An 18,295-nucleotide genomic window follows, 5' to 3' on the forward strand; every position below is an offset into this window, starting at 1 on the left:
AACACATTATGGAGAAGTTCCAGCTCAGAAAGCACACGTACTCTCACAAATCTGCTGATGAAAATAGCTCTATTCTATACCTCCCTTGGTATGTTTTAGGCAATATTGAGACTATAAAAGTTTTTATTGATTACTGTTTTCCTGTGCTTCATATACAAGTCTAAGATAGGCAATTTATGCTCACACTCTCCAGAATTACAATGACTGGGATTATTTTAGTTCACAGTTTAGTTTTCAAGTTATGTGTCAAAAGTGAAAAGAACTAAAAGATTCTTAACAAAGGATTTTTTTTATTATTATTGCTTTTTAGTTAGGTGGCATATAGGATAATAGAAAATAAAGTAACAGGTTCAGACAGTATAAAAAAGTGTGCTGATGTTCACCTCATTCATTCCCTTTGCCAGTCTGCCAAATGAAATTATTCATTCTGTTGAGTTGACAAATAATACTACATTTTCAATAAATTTAAAAAACAATGCTGAAGCTGTACTTTGCTAGTGCAAGTCCTTATAGGAACTATAGTTCACTGCCCCATTGTTTGTTAAGAGCTGGTTTCCCGGGACTATTTTTCCAACAGTGTAATATAGATGTTGGAGTATGGCTCATGTTCAAGTTCCTTATTTTTAGAACATTGGACAAAATCTGGGCTCCCTAGAAATAAGGTTAAATCTTACTTAGTCGAGGCTCATCACATGATTACACTGTTTCATTCTGTGTTTGGAATGGAACATAAATACAAAATATATATTGAGGTGTATATTCTGGAGGGAACAAGATTTCTGCTCACAGTGTGAGGAGGTAAGTGGTTATTTTAGAAAGTAACAACTAAGAAACAAGTAATCCTGGGTAACACTGAAAAGGTGCTATTTCACCTCAGTAAACAGGATTCAAATCAACTGCCAAAATATCCAGTGCCACTTGAGATGATGGCCTAAGGTACTGGAGACCTCTGCACTGGGATGGTAGCTAAGTCATAAGATCAGTGGAGACCTCTGCCCTCTGGGTCTGAGTCAGATGGATCTCAAATAGCAAGCATCAAACATAGGTGCCTATATTTAATCAACTGAAGTTTTCCCACTGGTCTGAAGAATCATTAAAGGAATTATTCAATTGTTTGAACATAGAAGTGTTCTGCTATTTGTAATGCTTTAAGTAACCTGCCTGCCTTGCAGACGTTGAACAAGGAGGGTGCAGGTCTCCTGGAACTCCTGAGCCCACATGTCACTTCTCAGAAAGGAGACCAGCTACATTGACTTGTTGATGTTTCAGATACCCTTGGCCATCTCAGAAAATGTTAAACAACAACTGTATTTAGACAACTATATCTCTCCATAGATAGCTAGTTTAAAGTGAGCTGAACTTATTTCTAGGCTCCAGTGATTGCATTGATTAGCTCTGCTTTGATTATACAGATAAGATACCTAGCTCACATGTAGACACTTGAATTTGTGTGTGTCAATATAAAACTGAATCCCATATATAACAAAGCATTACCATTTTAAATCATCCAGACAGATTTAAACCAAGACAGATTTAATCTAATAGGCTAATTGAAAATTCCCCTAAAATTCATCTGACTCTTTATCTTGTGCAGAATGGTTCAAACAGCTTTAATTACTGCAACCGTTCTAAAACTTAAGATGTTATCATTTTAATAGACTGTGCTTAATAAAGTAATGGTTAGCGTTGTATCTTGTATATGGTTTCCAATCTATGTGAAACTGTGTATGTGCTTTACTGAATATAAGTTCTAAAGAAGTTAACCCTTTAAGAGTATAAACAAATTGTATCTCATTGTTAAAACATCCAAAACTTTATCTTTACTGGCAGAGCATTTTGTTGTAGAGTCATAGAATGGTTTAGGTTGGAAGGGACCTTCAAAGACCATCTAGTAAACCCCCCTGATGTGGGCAGAGATGTCCTTCAATAGATCAGATTGATCAAAGCCCCATCCAACCTCACTTTGAGCACTCCCAATGATTGGGTGTCCACAACTTCTCTGGGCAACCTGTTCCAGTGTCTCACCACCCTCATAGTAATGAACCTCTTCCTCATAGCTAATCTAAATCTACCAGCTTTTAATTTAAAATTATTACTCCATCTCCTATCACTACTAATGTCCTCTGGAATTAATTTTATTGAATAGTATTGAATACAGGTATTAATATTTTTTGTTATTTTACCTACTACCTTTGGAAAGTGGGCATTTATATATGCCTAAAGGAATTTTATATTTTATTGCATACCATATATCATACACCAAAATAACTTTGTATATTAATATAAATAAAACAGATTTAATTGCCATTTTAAAATCCGTCTGTCCAGCTACTAGCAGAGACCTCTGACAGCAAGCTGTCCTTTCCACTTCTGGTTCTCAAAACAATGTCAGAACGAAGATAGTGTCTTCAAGACTAAGTCACTAAATAGATTTTCCTTCTCAAGGTCTTTGTCTTGTTTTTATTACTCCCTGAGCTTTCAATAAACACTGAAGATGACTACCTTGCCTAGGATCTTGTTTGGTTTTTTTTTTTCTATAGTTCCAGTGTGTATCTTTTTAATAATGCAATGGCTGTATTAAATATTGCTATACATATTTTTGGAAGCAACATTTTTGTGTATAAATAACATAAATGTAGCTATTTGTCAATTCAAATTTAGCTTAACATTTAACACATCCGAAAAGTTGTTTGGTCAGTCATCACAAAGCTGTACCTCAGTCAGTGACCTCTGCCTTTTTAGTGTGATATGGTTTTGTACATTGTCATGCTAGCTGTAGAAACAAGCTCTTCATTTTATACTGGCTCAAAGTATCCTGATAAAACATCAAACACTGATATATTTTTTTCTGAATAATTTCCTCTTTGATGAACTTTCAACTGAACTGCTAAAATATCATCTTCTTAGGATGACATTCAGGAACAAGTTTAATCCCTGTGAATGAGGAATGTACAGCTGTGCGGCGACTAATATGCCATGTGATACATTTATCATTCGATGTATGTCCTTCACATGTTGGCACTGATATCTGATACATTTAGCATCCCCTGTAAATTTGCATCTGGCACACCCAATGAAGGGAAACTTGAGTTAAAGAGAAGGATGCTTGTATCATATGTTGTAGTGATCATGAGAGGCGTTCTCAAAGACCAGTATTTCAAACCTGGACCTACAAAAATTGCTCTTTGCCTACAGGTTTGAATGTTAATGGAGCTCCCTACACTGTGGTAGTGTCTGAAAATGCTGCTTCAGTATGGTCAACTCTCTTACAGGTCAAGATGTTGAAATTAACATTTAGTATTCAAAAACCTATTTTCACGTAGCCTACTCATTCCTTTACCCCTGTTATCCTTACTTTGGGAAACTATATAATACAGCAGTGTGTTTGATCTTTTTGGTTGGTCTAAAGCTTACACACAGGGCCAGTGTTATCAAAATAGCAATTAGAAAAAAAAAAGCTGTGAAGTTCTTATTTTTTAATTTATGATATGTTCTGAGTCCTGTGTGTGAAGTGATTATAAGACTTTTGTTTGTTCTTACAGAATCGCATTTTAACTTTTAAAGTGATTTAGCTTCCTAAAGTATGTAGACTTGTTTGAAAAGTTTATCTTAAATCTAAATTGTTTCTGAAAATTCTTATCTCCAGTGTTGCAAAAAGTTAATATTTGCATGTATTTTTTGTTGAGAATGTTGAAAATCCTCAGCCCAGCATTCTAATTTATATAAAACTGCCTGGTTTTTAACAAAATGTATCAAAATAGACACTTACGTGACAGACCAGAATGCAATGGTCAACTTAGCCACTGGTAGGAAACACTGGCATAGAACCCCGCACACACATACATGCAGAGCAAACTTGAAACCCTTTTCTCCTGATACAATTTTCACAGCTGTTTGTGGAATGGAAACATAACTTTATGACATTAATGTATTTTGACATTCTCTGATGAAAGACCAGCACTTCTGTTATGACACTTTTCTGACATGACCAGTACTGCGCTGTTACAGTGCAGCTATATGAACAAGTCACCGTGGGATTGTAATTTGTAGTGAATCATCTGCTCTGAGATAACTGGCTGAGTTCAGGCTCATGTAATGCATTGGGCAGCTTGCCCTGTCTTCACAGAAATCTAAACTACGTCAAATTACCTTTATCCTCTATCTTATCACCTTTTTTCTTTAGATCCTTTTTTATCTCCTCTTCTGCTGCACATCTCAACTTAGTCAATGCTGATGTTACCTAGATTACTAACTGTGCACTTGTCCTCCGGAATTTTGCATCCCAGAACCGTGCTCTTCATTATGTAAAATGCTGTAGGAGCAGGTACGTGCCCCTAAGCCATGACAAGTTACTGCCCACTAGCTGATCCATGATAACCATCCACATACGCACTCCTGCCCCACACTACTTAAGAAATAGTTTATCTCTTTTTCATGAAAAGTTAGGTCCCATCAATCTGTTTTTCATTTACTACACTCTACAAGCTCCCATCCACTGATTTATAATGATACCTGCGAAGGGTCTTGGTCAGTGGTAAATTTTAGGTAGGAGTTCCTTACCCCTCTTTGAGGTATCAAAGATTCCACTCCAGAAATTACACCAAAGACTGCACACAGTTACCCTTGGCCAAATAATTTCCTTTGAAATGGGTATCCCAAGGGAAAAATCTTTCCATGTAAAATTATGCATTGTTTTATTAAAGCTTCATTTTATTTTACTGGTTTTCATTGACAAAGAAAATGCTTTCACATGTTTTATATATTTGGCCCAAACCTGGAATTAAGACTCTTGCTAATCATTTCAGCTGTGAATGATCCCCTTGAGGAGCTAGCCTGTTACATATGTTTCTTTGTATTTTATTGATTTTGCAAAGCACAGTGAGTCATTGTATGTGCATTTTGTACCTCAGAAATAAACTTATCTGATAGATTTTAATAACATAAATGAGCATTCTTCATGAGTTTAGGTGTTAAACAAAATAAAATATGTCATTATCTATAGAGGAAACCTGTTAACCTGCGTTTACCTTTAGGCATTTTAGCATTTCCTTTACTATCAGCAGAACTTTTTGTGCTCTTTAAACTGAATCTATTAAAGGCTATGCAGGGTTTGTTGGCCTAGAAATTGAAGCATGGGAAGCATATGGATCTGAATGGAGATTTCTTTCAAAACTCTAAAAATAAAGTGTTTAGCAGTTAAAAATTATTGTTATGATCTGCCAACACTTCAGCAAAAAATTGGCAAAATTTACCTCAACATTGTGATTAATTAATGCTTAAATATTGGGTTTGTTTGGTTCTGTTTTTTTAAAATTCTTCATGAGGTAGGAAAGCATATCTGCTATAGAATGAAAAAAAATGACCATGTTAATGATTTTCAGGTTCAAACTGCAATATAGCGACCATGCAAACAGAGCTGCCATCTTGTGGATAAAAAAAATCCTAAGAGCAGGTGGCTTATGTTGCCAGAATGCAGAAGAAAAAAAAAAAAAAGTTTATAATAGCTGCCAGCTCTACCTGACTTGGCATTCAGCTCATATACAGGATTATGAGAGCTGTAATTTTAAGCTTGCACATTCAATCTCTAAAACCTCTTATCACCTGACTGAGTTCTAATTTCCCCCCAAATCTTTAGACCTAGTCCTTCCAGTATTAATAACGTATAGGTTAAGCAACACTGGAGAAATTGCTTGTGTTTTTCAGTTAGTGTCTGGTGCAGAGCTGTTTGGTAATATAAATAATTGGTTTAACTATTAAGTTGATGTGACAGAAATAATTGTCAAGCAATTAAATGCAGTAATGATTTCAACTCATGGGAAATATATACTAATAAACTTGAGTTTTGCTTTGCTTGAGAACTAAAATATCCAATATTTTTAGATTCTTCAGCATTACTCATGTATTAATTATGTTATAGAAAGAAATGACACAGTTACTGAAAACCATTGGCCACTTCTCTTTCATTCTTTTGTTTTAAAATCATTCATTCTTCTTTCTTTTTCCATGTGATTTATATTTGAAACTATGATGCCAAAAAACATCACCAGCAACAGTACCCCCATTGCCTGTGCAGCCACAAGAGTTAACAAGCCAGTCTCTTCAGATAAAGAGCTCATGGCACAATGATAGGAATATATGAATTGTGTGCTCATGGATTTCACACACAGTCCTCCACACCCTTCTTTGAGCTCTTGTAACCTACATGTTTATTTTATTTAAATGATTTTTTCATTCAAAAAAATGGCTTTATGACTTTTTTTTGTTGAATTGGCTTGCTACTACTGCACATGTAAAAGTTATCATTTAAATCCTGTAATTTTTTTTTTCTATTTGTAATATCAAAAATACTAACTTCAGACTGGTTATAACCTATGTGTGACGGCATGTGGAAGTGTGAAAAATGCTGTGTGACTGGTTAGGATCATGGAGCTGCTCTGTTACCTACAGCTGCTGCCTTTGCTCAGCCTGAATCTCCAAAGTCACCCATGTTTTTAAAAACACTGGGGCTAGATAATTTCTGTTTCTGAAACAAGGAGCATGTACAAATTGATAATTTATCACTAATATTCATAAGTCATGCAATTTCAAAACATTACTTCATCATATCTTACTGCAGAAAAAAAGGGTTTTTTTGTAAAGAAAGCATCAAAATTTGCAGGCCACTTACTAAGAAGTATTCTCCACTAGAATTCCAGACTGGCATTTGTACAACCCATTCTAAGTAAGTTTTCTACTAATATAAGTTCCTGCTTAGTTCATAAAGCATAAGCTCTGTATTATCTCTGTAGGTAACATACTTTATGAACACTGAAGACTTTGTAAATGGCACTCTACTGTCAGACTAACAGGTCATCTGTGAGTGATATGCTCTGTTAAGGAATAAAGTGTAGTCTATGTAAGAATAAAAAATGTACATAACTTTAATTAATCATAGTAAGAGTAACTAGATACAGAAAATCAGGGTATTTTTCAGACCAAATCAACCTATGTAATCAAATTTTGTCAACGATGTGTCTGTTTGGCTTAGACTGTTTATAGTTCTAATATTCAGAATATAATTTGTGCATATGATATACCTAAACATATTTTATCTCATCAATAATTCTTTTATTCATGACTCACATCTTCTCAGCAATTACTATGTCTTACCTTTATCATTACTCATACAAAAGCAAAGATGGCATTCCCATTGTCCAGATTTATCTTTTTTGATCTGTAATTCAGTTTTGTCACTTTGCATGGCAATGAATCTTTTTTTATATCTATTTCCATCTGAACTCCCATGTTTTCTCAACAAAAATAAATGAATACAGGCTTTCATTTTGGCTTAAAATAAGTTTTGACTCATAGTTAACCTCCAGATCACCACATGGAACTGCTGTTTATTAAGTCCTCAGAACTTAATCTCCCGAGTCTGTATAACTTCATGAAAAAAAACACAAGAAAATAGCAGAGCTGCTCATCAAGGTTATTCTAGGAATCTTATGTTTCATGTCTTATATATTAAGCTAATCTGTGTTTGATTATATTTTGGTTTTCCTGTTTGGATTGGTGTGGTTGGTTCTTTGGTTCTGCTTTTTTTCCCCAGAGAACAAACTGGTAAGACAATTTTTAAAAATAAGATATTTTTTCCCCCATGAGCAATAGCAGGCCATAAATAAACTAGTGTGTTATATAATTTACTAGTGAATCAGGTTCCTATCCATTGAAAGAAAAGAAGTTTCCATAGATGAAAAAAAAGAAGTTGATGTAGGACAAAAGATAAGATCTTTAGTATTTTTCCATAGAGCAATAGAATTATTTGTCACTTAAAGGTGAGATATCAAAATATTAATTTATGGAAAAAGCAATTCTTTAAGCACTGATTTGGGCTCATTTAAAAGTTCAAGTGATTTATGATATTGCCTGTAATATAGCAAAATACTTAGTGCCACTATATTTAGGACATCGCACATTTGGCAGTGTGTTTCATGCCTCATTTACTACAGAATGTCTGGGCTGCTACTTAGCATTCAAAGAACAAGTGTGCATGTACATTTGCGCATCTCTTTACTTTTGCTGTTAGTTTTAAACACTCAAAAAGACACAATAATCAACCTGACATTCTTGCAGTGCAATGTTCTTGAATTTACACCTTTCATTCCAGTGTGCACCTTTATTAATCTCACACCCTAAGAGGAGGTAATGCAAAATCATTTAAAAAGTGAGTCTTCAGGTGCTGCATGCATTAACCTTTCCTTTAATACCTCTTCTGTACAATATTTTGATAATTACTGCCATTTAGTAAACAGATCATGAAAATGCATTCACCTGAGGGTCTTGTTTAGTAATTCAGGGAAATTAGTGTTTAGAATTATTTTAATTGCTACTTTCAATGGCTAAGCAACAAGCACCTGCCACTTTTGGCCCCCAATGCAGGTCTTATTTTTACCAAGAAAATAAAAAATTAAAAAAAAAAAAAAGAAAGAAAGAAAGAAGAAAACAGAGAAAAAATTAAAAAAGGTAAAAAAAAAAGAGGAAAAAATTAAAAATATAAAAGAAGGGGGGAGAAAAGGGAAAAAACAGAAAGGGGGAAAAAAGGGGGGGGGGGGGGGAACAGAAAGGCGGGGGGGGAGGGGGGGGAAGACGCCAAGTGCGCATCTAATGATGAGAGAGGAAGCTTTCGCTCGGTGTCTGGCAGTTTAGGGTTAAGGCACGGCTCCAGGTGAGGGAAGCCAGCGAGCGCCCGCCCCGCCGCGGTGCCTGACATCATCCCGCCCGGGAGCAGCGCCCGGCCGGGGCAGCGCCAGCCGCCGGCCCGCGCCGCCGTGATGGATGTTTACGGCTCTTCCTGGAGAGCCAATTATCCCGCTTTTGTGTGAGGCCCAGGGATCGCTCACGCCGCCTGCTTGCACACAGCGCTGCTGGATCGAGCTGGAGCGATTGTTTTCCCTGTGTCTGGTAAGCGTCTGCTCTGGTTTGCCTTCTCTTCCCGAATAAAGGTGATGCGCCTAACCTGTGAGGGGATTGCTGTCGCAGCTCGGAAGCTAATGAGGCTGTAACAGCTGAAGAGTGGCTTTCACTGGCACAAAAGGGCATCCTTTAGAAAGGGAATGTTTTAAAGGGAAAACAAGTCTGTGTCTGGCAAACTCCACTTTACAATATGGAAATAAATAGCCTGCGTGTTTATGCTGCTCGTCAGGTGAGCTACCGAGTTACTAGGTTGGCAAGACCATTGCACAGAATAGTAATTTAATACCTGTGGTTTTCCTTCTTTTCGTTTAACACCTGTATGTGACATCTTGAAATCTAGCTTTTGTTGATGAACAAAGAAATGAGGAGATTTTAAGAAGAGGGAATTTAATGTTGTACCAACTTTAGAAAATGTTGTGGAATATTTTTGCAGATATAAATCAAAACCTGTGATGATTAATATCAAGGTGTTCAAGTTTCCAGTTCTGGAATTAGTTATAGTCACTTTGTTCTGCTAATTTCTGCAATTTAAAGTGGTATGAAACTGAGCCAGAGATTAAAAGTGTTCAACGTAATGGTAGAAAAACACCCAGCATGTTTTTTTTTTGATTGTGTTTGCATGTTTTTCCCTTTTACATTCTGAAGCTCATCTTAAAAAAATGTCTCATTCTGTAGCTATATGAGTGTATGCAGATGTGTTTGCATCTTTTACGTTGTTAGCAGCTTCGTGGTTTGCACGGAGGGAGAGGGGATGGGTTTTGTCTGTGTAACTTCCAAATTTTGCAACAGAGTAAGTACATGTAAAGCTTTGGAGCCGGTGTGGATTTAAGAGATTAGAAGTGTCACTGACATTGACAAATCAGATGCAATAAAGGATTTAATTGACTGAAGGGGTTCAGAGGCTACAGTATGAAGAATCCAATAACCAGTTTAACTAGTCAAGTATTGTACCTAATAGGAAATAATAAATAGCAGGCTTCAGTTAATTTAACAGCTTGATGACATTTATTTTATAGTGATTAGAATTCACTAAATACTTAGGCCATTTAAGAACTCTGCATTTATTTTGGTAATCCACGATTACACAATGCAGTTTTAAATAATGACATATGCAGTGACTATTAGAATATTACAAATGCTTGTAAAATTGAGATATATTGTCATTCAATCCACCTATGACTAGGTCTGCTCTAATCACTATCAGAGGAATAACAGTTATTTTCAGCTCAAACACCATTTAAGACAGTAGGGTTTCTCAGCTGTGTTACACTTTTGTACTTTTTACTAGTCTTTACTAGTCCAGTCCTGCCTTTGCAGCACCTGGGATTCACCATTATTGATTCAGCTCTGGATATTAATGTGTCCAAACAATCCCAAGTTTCTATTAAATGCCATATCCATAATATGAATGGGGTTAGAACAATGTATTTTTGTTAAGGTAAAACCTTCATTACGGTTGTTTGCCTTTTCACTAGCAAAAGGCAGATAGTCCAGTTCAAAGGTGAGATGACCATGGCCTATAAGGGAGAGGGGTATTTGACATTTTACTGCTTTACCCTTCTTGCTTAGATCATTATCAAACTTAACAATAATTCATCTTATGCCAGCCTTGCAGCTATGCCTTTAGATATTTTTTTTTTATTAAAAAGTAAAAGTACTTGAACCTCTCTCTCCCTCAGTTTTACATATCTGCACGTTGCATAGGTCCGTGTCATTTATCAATGTTTCGTTACTAGGTTTCATGTCAGATCTCGCAATATTTCTGTTCTTACTCAGTTTAGCCAAAATTCACATAGGAACAAAATATCTGTTACTTTTGCTGAAATACAGGATGATGGAAATAAGGCAGATTTGATGCTGATTTGCTGCACACTCACAATGTTCTGATCCAAAGCATTCAAAGGCTGTTTTTAATATATGAGTCTTCTTAAGTACCAATATACACTGCTTTATTAGATAGTAATCACAGAACTAGGCAAGCCAAGGAAACTTAATGGTATGATAATCTAAACAGATAACAATCAACTTCTTATGGAAAATGAGACTTTCTAGTTTATTTTAATCTTTCGAAAGGAAGACAAGTAATTTCTGGAAGATCATTTTATGGGAAAAATATGGGTGGCTGTTTTGCTTACTTTCAATCAGAAACTAAGTTTAGTTTAAAAAAATGAAGAAAACCATATTTTTGGGATAAAAATAGCCTTACAATCTTTGCTTTTTCTTTAAAATAATAAAGAAACCTATGATAATGCTAGCAAAGGACCTGTGTGGCAGATTGACCTTTGGTCTGGGAAAGACTCCTCCTTGTCCTGCGCCTGAATGATAGATTATGTCCGCAGAGCATACTCTGTGAAGTCCATATTCCATCAGTGGTCCACTATATTAAAGAATTAGCATTAGGTTGCTTGATTGTAAGAACAGGTTATTTTGTTTGTCTGATTTTCTATGAATGAGTCAACTCATACATTTTCACAATAACATCAGGTAACAACTCTTACAATGAAGATTTGAGTCATTCCTCCTACACAAGGTACTCACTTCTCTTGTCAGATAATTTTGAGTGGAGTGACAAAAGGATTTTTTTTTAATAAAAATCCAATGCATTTAATATTTCTTAAAGAAAATAAAGGTGTCAGCTTAGCAGAAATATGGTAGTAACATCGATTGCTGAAAAAAGTATCTATATCACCAGTAGTAAAAACGTGAACTAAAAGTAATTCTTCTTCCTCTATTACTAGCAAAGGAAAATTATCCTTAGAAAATACAAATTAAAATAGAATTATAATAGCACTTTGTTGTTTTTTTTTTTTCTGTAACCAGTTTACAGTAAGTACAGGAGACAGAGTTCTTTCATATTGCAGGCTTTGGTCAAAGGGTCAGATTTTTGGTTTAGCTAGGATAGATTACAAGGAGGCTCCTCTAGGAACTTCCGAATAATAAAAACAGCCATAAAACCTTGTGTTGCAACTACCCTCCTTGTCCATCACTGAGGCTGTTCACGTGTAAGGGTGCCAGAATAGGAGACTTGAGAGTCTATTCTGTTCTCATTGTTTCTTTCCTTATATTCTATTACCCAAGCTAAAAAAAATAAAAAAAAATAAAAAAAAATCCTTTTCACCTATACAGTTATGATGAGATTTTTTTTCTTTCTTTCTTTTCCATTTCTCTGGTTGTAAAGTCAAAGAGAACACAGATTACAGAGGATTTCTAATGTGAGAGATGTGGATCTGCATCTGTCCCTCCAAGTCATTGTTTTCTGTTGGAAAGAAATCCAGATGTTCAGACATAGAGGGCACACCTTGGATGTCCTCCAGTAGAGCTCCTGTCTGGATGATTAAAGGACAAATAAGGCAGATTACACATCTGTCACACAGTACAGACACTGACTTGTTTTCTGTTTCGTTTTGTTTTCAATCTTAAATGAAGTCCACTGGAAGGTAGTTTTGCAACCTCAGTTTAGCTCTTTTGCCTACACAGAGCATGGTGCTTTTTGTTTCCATAACTGTGTATTTCCACATAGGAGCGTGACACTGTGAGCGCGTAGAGTCAATCCTATGTGGTTTAGTGGGGGTGATATTAGTTTTAGGTACTTTCAGTCAGGAAGGTTCCTCCTATAATCTGTGAAGAGAGAGAGGCATCTCCAAAAAAGGATTCAACTCATCCTTAAAATAATTATTTCCACGAGATGAGACGAATCAATCTCTGGAGGGATCAAATTCGCTCTTTATAGGCAACCCACCTGAATACATTCAATTATGTCTCAAACTTCCAGACTTTTTAAATATTAAGATCTAAGATTTCTGAGTAGCAGTGAATCCCACCAGTGACATAATTGTTTGTTTATGTATTATTTATACCCATTATTTGCTGCATGCAAATAATTATTTCTGCTGCTGTGGAAGGACTCTGGACTTCACCTCTGCAGTGGCAGGTGTGTTGGCCAGAGCACTTGGCTCAAAACTGTGAGGTTCCACAGGTATTTGCTGGCAGTCGGGAAATGTAAAGGTTCAGGAAACATAGATCCGTAGCTGGCAATAGGAGGAAGCATGCTTTGTCTTTTACATTCATTCAAGCATTGTTTCCCATGCATAAAACTCTTCTTACAAAGAGTTTTAATTCCTGGCCATGTTTACCTGCTCCCAGAATCATCAGAGACTCTAGTTACGGCTCATATATGCTGCATATTTTCAAACTATTACAGCTTTGCTAAATTTGGTTGGCTTTTTTCTCCCTAGAAGGCAGAGATAGCACACACATTGTTTGTCCTGCCAATGTTAAAGTCTCTGTACTAATATTAGGGTCTCCTCAGACATTCAAAGTATTGAGCATGGACAAAGAAATGTCACTTGTCTAGTATCATTGTTGACAACAGCATTATGTGTCTAGTATCTTTAATTTCAGGACAAATGGTCAGTGTCCGTAATGGTAAACCAGATGTTTTAAGCAGGGATATCGGGCAGTCAACCTGTCTTTCCAGTTGTCACTCCCTCCTGTTGGATCATGCTCTATGCCAGAGGTTTTAGGCAATCTTCTAAATATTATGATAGTTTACTCTGCCTCAATTCCTAAGACAGCCCAGAGAATTCAATCCAGTAAATCCTTCATTTTGGTTGAAATAGTTTGTTGCAGTTTAAAAATACAGACAAATAAGATACTTAAGAATGTATCAAGAAAAATTGTGCTATTCCTTACAAATCCAGCCATGAAGCTGGAAATTACTGGATAGAGCATATTGACATTTTGCCTATTAGCTATCAGAATCAGTCTCTTCATAAACTTGGAATTTTAGGATCTTGACTTTCTTAGAGTGTTACCTAATTGAGAAGTGAATGATTATAATTGATAAACAGAAGGTGGAAGTGTACTTTGAACAGAAAAAAATTTGAAAACAATGTGAAAATACTTCTTCCCCCCTATTCCCTGGCTTATAAATTTACCAATTAAATAAAATATTGTGGTCAAATTTTCAGAGTAAGATGACTTAGTACTTCCTGAATGAAACATAATCTAAATAATCTATTACAATATATCATAGAATAATATTACATTCTCACTCGCAAATGGGAAGTACAGCTTTCATAGTTGCCAAGCTGTACTTATCCACATCTCATGGTCCCCATTAATTTTTTAAAATTTCCCTGTCACCAGACCAGTGAGCTGTAGAAAATACTGTGGAGATGTCACATTCCTTGATGATTGCAGTTAATGCTGCTGCCCCTCTGAATCAGCATGAAATGTAGACACTTTTATGACTGAATCTGCAATTTGGGATTTGATCATGCTATTTATAGTATTGCTAATGGTCTGTAGCACTGACAAGGGGTGTGTTGAAGTCATTCTCTCAGTTACCCTTGTTTTCAGTTGTAAAGGCAGAACAGACATCTGGATCCTACATACCAGTAACTGTACAGAAAAATAACAGCAAAGAGAAATAACAGTGAAGAGGTCATGACTTTCACTGCTGAAAGATTTTAATAGATTTTATTTTTTTTAATGTCTGTGGATTTTTTTAGCCACTATTTTTTCTGAGAAAAGGGGGCAAATTATTTTGATATGATTTCTAGAAAGTCAATTGCAGTCAAATGGCAAAAGAAAAGGAGGCTGTCACATCTCAAGAAAGTAAAGTTGAACTAAAGAGGAAACAGCAGTACATGGGTTTTAAACAATGAAATTCAAGCTACCATGTGCTACTATATTATCAAAATGCAATTTATCAAAATATTTTAGAAACACTGCCTCACTTCTGAGAAGGTTTACTTCGGAGTCGTCATTTTGCTTCCAAACCCAGTTCCTAAAATGTGTAGTATCTCATTTATTTTAAATTTTAAACCTAAAAAAGTTTATGTATTTGAAAAAGCAACATTTGGGAAGAATTCTTCTGAAGTTAATAATATCAGAATACATAGAAGATTCCCTGATTTTTCTTCCTCTCTGAAAGATTACCTGAATCTTACCATGCCCAATATCCCCAGAATTATCAAGAAGCCTATTTGAAGCCACTGTCCTCGTGATTGCTGCTGTAACCAATCTGTGAAGAACAGTAGGAATTACAGCTTCTTGCTTCATTATTTTGTCTTACAATTCTCAAGGAACCATGGGGAGGAAAAAACCAACAGCAACAGCTAAGTATATTAATGATCCCTGGAAACAGTCCTTGATTTCCTATGGGTTTATGTCCCTTAATTAATTAACTTTATAAGTGATTTATATTAAGATTTCTTGTTATCTCTCCATATGCTTATAAAATTAAGCCATTCTTCTCCCTGCAGGACTAACAAGTACTGGCTTGTGCCAACTAGTTAGAATAAAATACCATCCCTGGCATACCAGAAGAGCTGTGTTTTCTTGCTGCCTCTCCTTCCAACACAGAGCACAGGGAGTAAGAGATGGGTTACTCTGTACTGCTCTAATTGGCACTAGAGAATTGTCCCCAAGATGTCTAACTTCGGTGTCTGTTACTACATTCAAAAGTTATCATGTGGAGATGAAGAGTAAGCCTATTTTCTCAAGAAAACAGTGGGGCTGTGTTTAAATGTATGGATACTGTATCGCTAGAGCTCTGAATTCAAACTTAAATCAGCTGAGGATATCACTGGAGAATGGATCTATCCTCTTCCATGGGGGTGCTGGGAAACAGCTGGAAATTTGGAGGTTTTAGAACAGCAGTATAGAATGAACCTCAGAGGTGATACATTTCATGGACACTCTGTTATGAGGACACAGTCTGTGAAATATGTCCAGAAAAACGCTAAGCATTTCATGTGCAATTATAGCTCTAGAAAATTGTACAAAATTTTACAGTTGATTTTTTCCTGTCTGCTAATTTAGCTTGCATGCATATGATTTAGAAAGACACTGAAGTATCCGCTCCATGAAATCCTTTTCTATGGGTTCTCAGAAGTAACAGTAAGTCATTGAAATCTTTCCAGAACAGTTCTCTGAAAAGATCAATTTCTTTGTTTAGTTTAACCAAAAATTTCTAAAAGGTAAATGTGTTATTCCCAGTTGGGTGATTCTTTCTTCCCAGTATCTGACAGAGACCTTTAGGTTGCTTTTAAATTAGAAGTAGACGAGAGAATAAGCAGTCCCAAATCCTTGGTGGGCTTGTTAACTTTCTTCCTGTGACAGAGAGAGGAGGTATCAGTTCTTGCACACTTGCAGTAAATTCCCTCCTGGGTCTTCCAGTGTTTCACACTGGCACTGCACTAGGTGCTCTGAGCTTCGCAAGAGCTACGCTAAAATAAATGGTTAGACTGACTTTGCTGAGAGCTTCAGAAATTCAAGAACAACAGAAGAATGTGACAGACAATTACACTATCATTGATATGAATAACCATACTTAATCATACAGCCACTAGGAGATAATTGACTAGGTCCCACCTGCTCCATGCCTCCAGATGCATTCAGAGACTAAAAATCTGTGCATTTGCACTAGAACCACACTTTTTTCAGTATAGCCTTATTCATTTTCAGTTATTTGGTTGCATTAGCAAGCTTACTTTTAATGTGGCTTTTTGTTAAGCATTCCATTTCCAAGAAAGGATTGATCCTTTTTCTTTCTTTTTCTTTTTTTTTTCTTCTTCTTTTTTTTTTTTTGTCACACATAGTGTGCTCTATAGTATGTTCCAGGAACCCATATCGCATTTGAAGTAAAAGCTTTTAAGCAGCTCCATTCCTGTACTAAACAAGATGACAGGAATCTTGAAATTAAATCATACGTTAAATATTTGAGTTCTAGGCAGTCCTCAGCCTGAGGGAGTTGAAACCTAGGTTTTTTGTGAGTGCATCATGGCCATGTTTTCTTTTCACTTTGGGATGAGAACCTCAGACCTCTGCCTCATTCCCCTCTGAAAGAAAGACCAGGTGCCACTGTGCACTCCAATAGCTATTCTGATCTGGATGACTGGGAACTAGGACAGTGATACAAAGCAAAGACTACATCTGCTTCTCAGGTAGACACGATACAGTTTGTAGTCAAGCTGATGTGGGTCTGTGCTCAGCATATAAACTTCCTTGGCAATCACTCAAAGACACTTAACTGATACAGGTGGGGCATCTAACATAGGTAATCATCATTGCCCACTGATCACCTGTATTGTCTGTGTTCTAATACTTAAACTTACTGACTATAATAAGCAGTCTGATCTTGACCTTATACACTATGAGAAATACTACTCAGAGAACATATTAATCCTCATTCTTTCAGTGTTTTGATTCCACTTTGCTTAAATCACAAGAAGACGTTTTTAATAGTATTTTTGGTATCAAGTTGTCCTACACCATTCTGTCTTCCTTACCAGTATGTCTACTTTACTTCTCCTTAGATCTTAAAATCAGCGAATAAAGTTATTCTATGAAGGACAAAGTAAATGAAGACAGTTTGAAGATATTTGGTGTCGTGTCTTTCTCTTGGTAAAGATTTGTGATTACACTAGTCATCTGCAGACTGGGACAGGACAAGCCTTTGGCACACAGAAAAGACCATTAGTTCTCATACGTTTCCTTAAGCGACTATTGTCCATGAAAAGCCTATAAGTCCTAGCTAGATGCAAAGATGCCCTAAAAGATATTTATCTCTACTGAAAGAGAAATTGACTGAGGATACACTAATGGGAAAGCTTTCTAAAGTGGTCATATTTCTCTGTAGTGAGGTTTTTGGGTACAAACAAATTGGTGCCTGGTGTATGAGGAGAAAAACCCAACAACCAGCTTTCATTTTTCTTCCCCCAGCTTCACCTTTTTTAAGGTTATAGGCTATGAAAGGTAATATCCTGCATCTGCAGTGTGAAACCACATTTTCTCTCTGACTCATGCTGCTCTGGCCAATGTCAGTGCACACATTTCCAGAGTATCTGTGGCCCTGCATTCTTGTGGCCAATTTTTGCCAGTTTAGAATCTCAGAATCTTGAGAATTATAGAGCTCAAATTAACTTTTTTAATGCCTCATTGATTTTCTGCACAGGTTTTATATTGACTTAAAGCCTATTTCCAGCGCAGAAAGCCAATTGTATCCTGGGTTGCATAAAAAGAAGCATGGCCAGCAGGTCGAGGGAGGCGATTCTGCTGCTCTACTCCACTCTGGTGAGACCCCACCTGGGGTCATCCAGCTGTGGAGCCCTCGGCACAGGAAGGACATGGATCTGTTGCAGTGGGTCTAGAAGAGGGCCACAAAAATGATCAGAGGGATGGAACAGCCTAGAAGATAGGCTGAAAGAGTCAGGGTCGTTTAGCCTGGAGGAGAAAAGTCTTAAAGGAGACCTTATTGCACCCTTTCAGTATATAAAGGAGGCTTATGAGAAATGGAGAGAGACTTTTCTACCATGGCCTGTAGTGACAGAAGATG

At 36.5% G+C, this 18,295-nt stretch overlaps 1 long non-coding RNA gene across 1 annotated transcript in view; it reads left to right on the forward strand.

Annotated features, from left to right (window-relative positions):
• Positions 1–8,764: 8,764 nt before the first annotated feature.
• The window catches only part of LOC119149255, a 185,796-nt gene continuing 176,265 nt past the window's right edge, over positions 8,765–18,295 (forward strand). The window contains exon 1 of the long non-coding RNA XR_005104630.1: positions 8,765–8,940. This is a non-coding gene — a long non-coding RNA (uncharacterized LOC119149255). The remainder of the gene's footprint in view (positions 8,941–18,295) is intronic.

The sequence above is a fragment of the Falco rusticolus genome, chromosome 5 (assembly GCF_015220075.1).
Source record: "Falco rusticolus isolate bFalRus1 chromosome 5, bFalRus1.pri, whole genome shotgun sequence".
Classification (NCBI taxonomy): Eukaryota; Metazoa; Chordata; class Aves; order Falconiformes; family Falconidae; genus Falco; species Falco rusticolus.